Below are 11,627 nucleotides of genomic sequence, written 5' to 3' on the forward strand. Positions count from 1 at the left end.
CCCTAGCCACAGGTGAGGTATCAGAGGACCTATTAGCTATTTTTGCTCTGTTGTTTATGAAGAAAAATAGGGATAATTTTGGTCACCATAAACCAGTGAGTCTTATGTCTCTGGTTAGGAAGCTATTGAAGAGGAGGATTCTAAGCGATAGGATCTATGAGCATTTGGAGAGCCATTATGTAGTTAGGGACAGTTAGCATGGCTTTGTGCAGGACAAATTTTATAGAGTTTTTTGAGGGGGGTAACAAAGGTGGTTGATGAGGGTAGCACTGTGGATATTGTCTTCAAGGATTTTGCTAAGGCATTTGACAAAATCTCACATGGTCGGCTCATCCAGACAATTGAGATATATGGGATCCATAGTGAATTGGCTGTTTGCGTTTGGGATTTACACATACAAAACACAGAGTAGTGGTCAATGGTCCTTTGGCTGGAGGTCCATGACTAGAATTGATGTTCTGCAGGGATCCATGCTGGATCCTCTGCTGTTTGTGATATATATAAATTACTTGGATGAAAATGTGGATGGGCGGAGAAGTAAGTTTGAAGATGGTACAAAGGTTGGTGGCATTTTGAACAGTACAGAAGATTGCCAAAGGATACAGTGGTAAATGGATCAGTTGCAGATAGGGCTGGAAAAATGGTGGATGGAGTTTAATTTGGCCAAGTGTATGGTGTTGCACTTTGGGAGATCAAATGTAAAGGAACAAAACAAAGTTAAATGAAGACCCTTAACAGTGTGGATGAGCCGATGGATCTCAGGGTCCAAGTCCATAGTTTTCTGAAAGTGGCTGTTGACAGAGTATGCTTGCCTTTATTAGAGGGGGAAATGAGTTCAAGCATCAGGCAGCTGCATTGCAGCTTCATAAGGCTCTGGTTCGACTGCATCTGGAGAATTGCATTCAATTTTGGTCACCCCATTACAGGAAAGATGGTCAGGCTTTGGACACAGTTAAGATTTATCAGGATGCTGGTGCTATGAAGACAAGTTGGGCTAAATGATGTTGTTTTCTCTGCAGCAGCAGGGGCTGACGGGAGACCTGATGAAAGTTTATAAGATTGTGACGAGCATAGAGAGACAGCAAGTATGTTTTTCCCATGTCAAGATGACTACCACTGGAGGACATGCATTTAAGGTGCTCCATAGAAACTGATTGCAGGATTTACCACATTACAGAAGTAACTACACCTCAAAAATACTTAACTGGCTTTAAACCTTGACATGCATAAAGCACAGCATATGTGGGCAAGTGTTTCTTTCATTCCTTTTGCATCAAGAACCCCAGTGATGCCTTATCTTCTATCCCACCTTAACACCCCCAGCATCCTGTGATGATATTTCCATTAGAACCTCCTCCATTATCTCTTTCTACCATATTCCTGATTATCTCTTTATTAGTGAATCAATTGTTGTGTTCAAATGAAGTTTCATATAATTATCTTTAACAATAATGACTTTAATCATTCCATAAAAAAAGGAAAAAATGCCATTGACTTTGACAAAAATTAGTTAACATTAGAGAGACACTAATCATATATGACAAACTATAAAAGTAATGGCCGGCGTGTATTTTGGAATATCATTTAAGACCTTGTAACTAATAACTAAGTTTAACATATACAATTCCATTCTGATGAACATCAAGCAGTCTCCTTGGTACTAATGCTGGATTCTTGACAGCAATATGGTTTGGCTTTCAAACCAAAACCTTAGTCAAAGCACATAGTTCTGGGCTGAAGCAGACAGAACCCATTGATCTACCAGCAAATGTTGGCCTTCCTCTTTTCTCCGTATGTTTGATGGTTTGCCTCTGTCCTACTTCAATTAATTTTTTTTCCCTGAAATCTTCCTCCACCTACAAAAGTGGCAAAACAGATTGCCTCAGGCAAGCATCTGAGATTTCAGACATTTGTTTAAAATATGGAACTGCAGAGTCTTCAAAGCAAAGCCCACAATAAGTGCACCTTCTAACTTGCCAAGTGTTTGAACAATAAGATATTTGTGAAGTAGGCTTTACACTGGAACACAAAGTTGTAAAAGGCATTAACAAGCACCATGAAACTTTTCCAATGAAAATACTTAGGTGTAAGAGCATGATTTAATCTGGTAAAGAAAATGAGCAGTGGTCTATATTTAGACATTTCTCAACATTTTTGACTTTGGATATCAGATTATCACTTCTGATGAGTTATTGGCAATTAAAAGGGTGATATTTGGAAGCAGACTGGTGTTTGGATAAGTTTCATGTCCGCAGCAGTGGCTTGCAGCTGCAGATCAAGTATGAAATGTCAGCTGATTAACAACGATCAGAAATGGATTTAGGATGGATATTTCAGAATTCCGAGTAAGACTAGAAGCTTTTTCTCAGCATCTAAATGAATTGGATTCAGATGGAATGATTAATTTGAAGCTGTGGTCAGAATGATCCATTCTGAAATGTGACTGTAACCATTGGTTTAAGATGCAAAGTACAGAAAACAAGAACATGGCTATATGGCTGGCTTTGATAAATGCTCCAGAATGGTGGTGCTCCGTCGGTCTCCAGAGACCATGGATCTGCGCCTGGAGTTACCAGGATGCAGGACTGGGCAGGGTTGTATGGGAAACCGAAAGTTGCCCAAGCTGCAGGCCTTCTCCTCTCCACGCCACCGATGTTGTCCAAGGGAAGGGCACTAGGACCCATGCAGCTTGGCACCAGTGACATCACAGAGCAATGTGTTGTTAAGTGCCTTGCTCAAGGACACAAACACGCTGCCTCAGCTGAGGCTCGAACCAGTGACCTTCAGGTTACTAGTCTGATGCCTTGCCCACTAGGCCACGCGCTACACAGAATATAGATTATATAATAGGGACTGTAGAGTTTCTCTCCTCTGATTGTAGAGTTCATTGTAGAATTTCTCTAAATTCTACCTAAATTTGTTTCAGTTTAATTTCTGCTTTTTTAATCTACCCCAATTGTTATCAATTATTCATCATATGTCCCCTATTGCCCTTTCTGCCATAGATTTGTATAGATTGCATTTAAAAGCACCAAGACCATTTGCTTTTGGACAGATAAATCTTTCTTCTCTGCCAAATAATTCACCGTTCCAAAATCCGTCTGTAAACATATCACTGAAACTTTGTTCTCTATTATATACTACCTCTTTTTTAAATCTTTCTATCCTGGCCCCCTTCATTCACCAATATTGTTCCAGGAGGAGTCTGCCATCTTTCCCTGATTTAACATATATGTTAATTTAGAGCCATCAATGTGTTTGTCTCTTAACTGCCAGCTAAATATTGGCAAATCATTGGTTCAAGGACAATTATGGATGAGAAATAAGTGTAAGCCTTGATGGTAACATTCAGAAAGTGAAAAATGAATAAAAATACATCTACCCATCGCATAGCCCTGTATGCGGATAACGTAATTTTGTTTTGCTCCAACTTGAAACAAACATTACCTGCCTTAATAGGACTGATAAGTACTTACAGGACTTTTGTAGGTTATAAAATAAACAACAACAAATCTGCAATATTATTCATGGATAAAGATGAGCGAATCAATCCCCTACTTCAAACTCTGTTTATGGTGTCAGAACAGGGTTTTAATTATTTGGGTGTTAAAATTACTCCTACTATTGATAAAATTATCCCAACTAATTATAACCCTCTCACAGAGTCAGTTATTCAACTTATAAACAGATGGACGAAATTGCCCATATCTTTGATTGGATGCATAAACATTCTAAAAATGTCAGTTTTACCGAAGTTCCTGTACCTTGTCCAATCTATTCCGCTTTCTCCTCCATCATCTTTCTTTTATTTATTAAAGAAGTAATTTTCTAAATTTTCTAACTTCATCTGGAATAATAGACGTCTGAGACTCAGGCTTTCCCTGTTATATCTGCCGTATGATAGAGGCGGCTTACAGCTACCAAATCTTATATGGTATTTCTGGACGGCCCAAATTAGAGCAGGACTGTTTTATTTTGTTAAGGTTCACTCCCCTACTTGGGTCTCAATGGAATCCCAGTCGCTCAATATCCTTCTAGAACTACAGTCGGACCTCCTTATCTGTGGGGGATTGGTTCCGGGAACCCCGCAGATACCAAAAAACGCAGATGCTCAAGTCCCTTATCTAACCTGTCTCAGTGCGGTGGACTTTAGGAGCAGGCGCAGGCTCAGTGTTTCTGTTCAAGAAAATAATCACGATCCCGATTGAAAATAAGGTGGAAGTAATAAAGCGATCAGAAAGAGGTGAAATGCCATCGGTCATTGAAAAAGCGTTAGGCTACAGTCAGTCAATGATCGGAACAATTTTAATGGAGCATGTAAAAAGCCCTGCTCCAATGAAAGCTACAATTATTACTAAGCAATGCAGTGATTTAATTATTGAAATACATATGTTTCTTAATTGTTTTATATGCATAGAAAGGTAAAATATGTACTATATACTAAGAAAAACGTTTACTGACGCTAAATAATACCGGATTTACCTGTTCCAACATCAAATCTGACTTAAAGGTGGACTCAGGAACAGAACTCACTCGCAACCCGGGGACTGCCTGTACTTTTAAATCATCTCTAGATTACTTATAATAGCTAATACAATGTAAATACTGTGTAAATAGTTGTTATACTGTATTGTTTAGGGAATAATGACAAGAAAAAAATAATCTGTACATGCTCAAACAATGAGTGTTGGAGAGAGAACTTCTGGGTTTTCCCGATCCGCGGTTGGTTGAATCCGCACATGCGGAATCCGCGGATAAGGAGGGCCGACTGTATATATGTATTCAGCAGATAAGAAAAAAACTGGTCAAACAAACTAAAAACCCTTTCTTAAAAAATACAATAAAGATTTGGCGTGATGTTCTTGCGTATTTGGGAGAGACATCCCAGTTACCCCAGTTCGCTCCTATCTTTGGTGATGATGGCATTAAAACTTGGTCGACCAGTGATGCCTCTGGTGAGCTAAGGTGTCTGATCTTTATAATGGCAATACATTTATGTCATTTGAAGAACTCAAGGCCGCATATGGAATTCCAACAAAACACTTTTTTAAATACCTTCAGTTGCAAAGTTTTATTGTGTCCAGTCAAGGTTACAGTTTGAAGCTCCCTCCTTTATCTACCCTAGAAGACATCACTCTGAAATAATCTGAAGCTAGAGGACATGTGTCTGCATTATACAATTTGTTTGCAAGTAAATACAAAGAGTCATCAAATAACATACTACAAGCATGGAGAACTGATTTGCATGAGAATGTCAGAAAAAGAGTGGTCAGAAGCGTGTTCCTTAGTCCAAACCCAATCAGCGAACGCTCATTCTAAATTACGACAATACAAATGGATAACCAGACAGCACATTACTCCAGTCAGGTTGCATCAATTTAACCCCAACATTCCAGACACATGCATTAAATGTAATCACCAAAAGGGGTCTCTGTTTCATTGTAGGTGGGAGTGCTCCCACATAATCTGCTTCTGGAAGAAGTGCTGGATTTGATTAGTCAGATTATTGGAAAAAAGGTGCCCTTTGATCCTAAATTATGTATTCTGAACATTTATCTAAAGGACTTTGTAACCTCCAAAAAATTCTCTACTTAATATTTGTTTCCTGGAAGCCAAACGCTGCATAGCCTGTTCCTAGAAGAAACCAACAATGGCTGAAAGGAATGCCTCCTTATCTTGTTCAAGAAAAGAATCAAGAAACATCACAAAAAACAAACTTGGCAAATTTTGGGAAATTTGGGACATTTTCAACAAGTTTCTAGAGAACAATATTCAGGATGGTGAAAGTAACAAACTGAATTGAACGCTTTTTTAATGTTGGGGTGTTTGCTTTCTTGTATGTGTGTTTTTGTCTTTTGATTTCTTATGTATTTTTTCTCTTTTTTTTTAAACTTTGTTGCATTTTCAAACCTATGGATGATATGTGTTTTCATTCTGTAAAAGCAATAAAGAGATGTTTCAAAAATATACATCTACCGTGGGAAGATATTGCAGACATTGGCTATTCAGACTAAGGCAATAAAATCCATCCTACTGACCAAACTTTCTCTCCTTTTTGCTGCCCCAGCACTAAATTCACTTCTTTCTCCAGCTTTCTTCTTATCGTTCCTTTCACTCTCTGTAGGTCATCTTATTCACAAGGTCCACTTGCTGCTACAAAAAACAATTCCCATTATTCATCATGCACATTCTCTCCCTAGCCATAAAAATAGTTGATAATGTGAATAGTTTTCTCTCTTTTCACAAACAGCCTCTATAAATTTCCAAATCAGTTATTGTTACTCAACTCAAAAAATCTTTCCTTGATGCCATTCAGATTGTAGCCTAGTTCCCAGCTTCCCAGCTTCCAGCCCTCTCCACCATCCTTGAATATGCTAACACCACCCAGATCTCTTTCCCAACAAGGTAGGGTCAATCCATTCAATCTAAACCACACCCCGATAACAGCAGAAGCAGCCCTTTCAAGGTTACAAAGGTTTTCCCACATGATTGCTGACAAGAAGGCCGCACATCTCAACCATATTCTCCCTCTCCCTCTGGGTGGAGAGCACTTAGTGACTTCTTGCTCTTAGTACCTGGTCACAGCCATGCAGCGTCTATAATGACTTCACTTCCTGCTTCTCAATAATTACATCTGGTGATCTAACTTTAGCCCTCTCCTATTCCTTATCTACATGTCACTCTACTAACAACATCATACAAAAGCTAAAAAAAAAAATCACGAACAAGAGAAAATCTGCAGATGTTAGAAATCCGAGCAACACACACAAAATGCTGGAGAAACTCAGCAGGCCAGGTAGCATCTATGGAAAAAAGTACAGTTGACATTTCAGGCCACAGGACTGCCAAAGGGTTTCAGCCTGAAACGTCAACTGTACTTTTTTCCATAGATGCTGCCTGACCTGCTGAGTTCCTCCAGCATTTTGTGTGTGATACAAAAGTAAAGTATCAATTTCCACAACAGCATTGATGACAATCAAATCAACTTACTTTGACTTCTCTTCAACCTCTAATGTTAGGCTATTTCTCCAACACTCAGAACTAGATGGGTGGATACTTGCTCCAACTATGGACTGTATTGAGAGAGATAGGGCATTTTCAATAGTCATCTGCACAATTTTCCTTCAAAGCCACCAAAAGTATTCTTGCTCATGGCAAATTTCCTGGACTAATGATGACCATTTCCAAGATTGGTATCCTTGGGATGGAGTATCATACATACATAGAAACATAGAAAATAGGTGCAAGAGTAGGCCATTCTGCCCTTTGAGCTTGCACTGCCATTCAGTATGATCATGGCTGATTATCCAACTCAGAACCCTGTACCTGCTTTCTCTCCATATCCCCCCGATCCCTTTAGCCACAAGGGCCATATCTAACTTCCTCTTAAATATAGCCAATGAACCGGCCTCAACTGTTTCCTGTGGCAGAGAATTCCACAGATTCGCCACTCTCTGTGTGAAGTAGTTTTTCCTCATCTCGGTCCTAAAAGGTTTCCCCTTTATCCTTAAACCTCCCCAACATCGGAAACAATCTTCCTTCATCTAGCCTGTCCAATCCCTCTAGAATTTTATACGCTTCAATAAGATCCCCCCCTCAATCTTCTAAATTCCAGGGAGTGTAAGCCTAGTCAATCCAGTCTTTCTTCATATGAAAGTCCTGCCATCCCAGGAATCAATCTGGTGAACCTTCTCTGTACTCCCTCTATGGCAAGAATGTCTTTCCTCAGATTAGGGAAACAAAACTGCACACAATATTCTAGGTGCGGTCTCACCAAGGCCTTGTACAACTGCAGTGGAAGTGTGTGTCTGTGTGTGTTTGTGTGCCCTTAACTCTTGGAGGAGTCGTCGGGGCGCTGTCATGACAAGCTTTTTGCACCAATCTTTCTTTTTGGGTGATTGCTCATCGTACGGCGTGTCTTGGGCATCTGAAACCTGGCGGAGCCCATCCCTCTCCAGGTTTTTTTTTAAAGAGGTTGAGTTGCCAGCTCGACACTCAACCCAGGCACGGATGGAGAGCGTGCAGGGGAGCCGGCCGGATTCGAACTCGGGACCTCTCTACCTGAAGTGCAGCGCTGAGGCCACTACGCCACCAGCTGGCCATACACACATATTGAATGCAGGAATAACCACTCAGCCCCTCAATCCTATTTCCGGGCTGATTTGATTTTACCTCCGACTTGGCATTACCATCGAATGCAACGTTTTGCCTACTAAGTGTCAACCATTGCCTTAAAAATATTCAAGGAATCCTCTTCAACGTTCAAAGTTCAAGGTATATTTGTTATTTAGGTATGGATACATGTTTCCTTACAAACAGTCACAAAGCAAAGGAACCCAAATGAACCCATTAAAAAAAAGACCAACATACACCCAATGTGCAGAGAGTTAAAAAAAAATCACGCAAACAATAAAGACGAAGTAACAGCATTCAGAACGAAAGTGAGTGAATAGAGACAAAACCCAGAGCAGCCAGAACAGGCCCACAGTCTGAGTTCATCACACAACGGAGCAAACGTCATGGAGCCTGCAGAAACAAAGCTCGGACAACCACCCTTCGAGGAACAAAGTTGCAAAGACTTACAAGTCCTGACACAGGTCTCAGTCTGAAATGTTGACCACCCCTCTACCTCCACAGATGCTAGCTAACCTACTCAGTTCTTCCAGTGATCTGTTTTTACTTGCTCCAGTCTACAGTCTCTAGAAAAATTGAGGATCTGGTGGCAAAATAAACATAGCGCATAATTAGTAATTATCTTAATGAATACTTTTAGAGATATGGGTTGTATCTACCTCTGCTGCTTTGATCTTTCAGCTCCTTAAAATGCTCTTTAATGTCTATTTCTTTGATCAGGTGCTTTTTTGTGATATATCCTAATATCTACTTATGAAGCTCAGTTAAATGCTTCACAATAACAACTTTTAATCTTTTACTAAGTTAAAGCTACCATATAACTGCAAGTAATTTATTACTCTAGGTCAATGGATCTTTTTTTCTCAACTTATGACTCAATTTGAATAGCTTATTGAACTTTCCACTGATAATTATATCTTCTTATTACTGTGATTACAAAGTGATGTCATAGATCACATTCCCACTACCTCAACAAAGTAACAGCCTTTAAGAAGATAATCTTTATGGAACTCTTAATGTCAGAACCTAATGGCAAGGAATGCAATGGACAATGCCTTCATCGTGCATCAAATCCAGAAAACAACCTGGGGAGCAACAACCATAACGCTTGATGCTTTTGAGCTAGTGAAAGCCCTCAACCCCATCAATAAGAGCACTTATAGACAATTCTCCACAAACCTCATTGTCCCTGAAAATTTGTTAATACTTTTCACCTGCTCCATTTCAACATGCAGACCATACGACAGCAAAATATAGGAACAGAATTAGGCCATTTGGCCCATCGAGTCTGCTCCGCCATTTCATTAAGGCTGATCCATTTCCCTCCCAGCCCTAATCTCCTGTCTTCTCCCCAGATCCCTCCATGCCTTGAGTAATTAAAACTTATCAACCTCTGCCTTAAATATATCAATGACTTGACTTCCACAACCACCAACAGCAACAAATTCCACAGATTCACCACTCCTTGGCTAAAGAAATGCCTTCTCATGCCTGTTCTAGATGGACATCCCTCTAATATGAGGCTGTATCCTCTGGTCTAGACTCCCCCACCATTGGAAACACCCTTTCCACATCCACCCTATCAAGGCCTTTCAACATTTGATAGGTTTCAATGATATCTCCTCTCATTCTTCTGAATTCCAGTGAGTAGAGGCCCAGAGCCATCAAAAGCTCCTCATACGTTAAGCCTTTCAACCCCAGCATCATTTCATGAACCTTCTTTAAACCCTCTCCAATGTTAGCACATCCTTTCTTCGATAAAGGGGCCCAAAACTACTCACAATATTTCAAGTGAGGTCTTACTAGTACCTTATACCCTGATCCTGGCCAATATAGATCAATCTTCAATGAAGGCAGGGATCCAGCCAGATCACACCATTACACCAACTATCTTCTCAATCTTTTTTGCCACTTGCCTCATGTCATCTTCAACAAGTTCCCCAATTGCATACGAGTAATCTACAGGGGACTGTAATTACAAATCCAGCAACTGTGAAACCTGTGCTTCCTTCTCTTCAAGCTAGGACCATGCCAAAATCAGTGATCAAATTACAGTACACAGATGACCATTAGGTGTAAAGTCACCTAGAGTTCACAGGTCAAACAATTGTAGATACCTCAATCGAAGCATATGGGGTTCACACTAAACATCCTGAAGACAAAGATCCTTCAGCAACCCATCCTCATCAAACAGCATCAGCCTGGTTGATAAAGATCATTGGCAAAATCTTGGAAAATATGAATTATGCTCCATATCTCAAAAGTCGCCTTTCAATGAAGGCACTTGTTGATATTGAATTCCATCCTGTTTTTAGTGTACCAGCATATCCTTTACCCTTTGAGCAAAAGAGTGTTTAAAGATTAAGATTTCAGTCTTAACACCAAGCACTGGGTCTACCAAACAGCAGTGACCCCACCCTCCTGAATGCCTTAGGAACACAGGCAAATTAGAACAGGCACTGCAATCTTACCTTTAGAGGATCCGCTGAGTGTTCAGGTGAACGATTATCAGTATTCTTTCTCAGGCCAACTACTTCAGCACTGACACACATATCGTATTCAGTCAATCTCACTGAACCGCCCACTTTGTCCACAATCGGACAACAAATTCCCAACTAAAAAGTCCTCCGTTCAGAATTCTGGCGTCCTAGCTAATCTACAGGAGCCCAGAGCAAAGTCCAAAAGCACCTTCTCAAAGCCTACTAGAGAGGGTGCAACGTCAACTAATTCATGGGAGGCTCTGGACCAAGACCACACAAACAGAAAGTTCTTTTGTAGAGGCACAGAGTCCTGCCAATAGAACATCTGAACACTATCTGTAAACTGAAAGAAGATAGAGCAGCTCAAACCCACCCACCCGCCTGTTATCTCAATTAGCACCTGCCTATTTTAGATCTCATTCAGGAATCACCACCCCCTCAAAAACATGTGGAACTCATGTGAACTCATGAATGCCCTACATATCATAACGACCATCAGAAACCTTAAAGATTCAGTTGCAATTATATTTTCTGTATAGCTGTCCCACAACAAAAATACATTTACTCCCTAGACCTTCTCTCTGCCACACATGCTCTCCGACCTGTGCCTCTCTATGTCACTCACACTGTGTCCACACCTCTTCTATCACCCACTCCCCACTCTACCCATCACTCCTGCCCTTCCTATGTTTTTGCTCCTCTCTCCTGCCCTTACTTTTTCATATTTTCCGTCTTATCCCTATTCTGTCACTGTCAATCCTGACTGTTCCTCTACCACTCACACTATTTTGTCCTGCCTGCTTTACTCCACCTCTCCTGTCACTCTAACCCACCCATCTCCATTACTCACTCTTGTGTCTTGCTCCTCAAGCACTTACTCCTCAAAAAGTCATTCAGCTCCCTGTTCTTCACTCATCCCCATTATTCCCCCCTCTGATCCGTTCACTCCTCTGTTACCCAGCATCCTACCTGCCTCACCTCCCTTACTCATCCTCATTAGCTCAAAAGCTGGTC

This window comes from Hypanus sabinus, chromosome 4 (assembly GCF_030144855.1).
Source record: "Hypanus sabinus isolate sHypSab1 chromosome 4, sHypSab1.hap1, whole genome shotgun sequence".
NCBI classification, from domain to species: domain Eukaryota; kingdom Metazoa; phylum Chordata; class Chondrichthyes; order Myliobatiformes; family Dasyatidae; genus Hypanus; species Hypanus sabinus.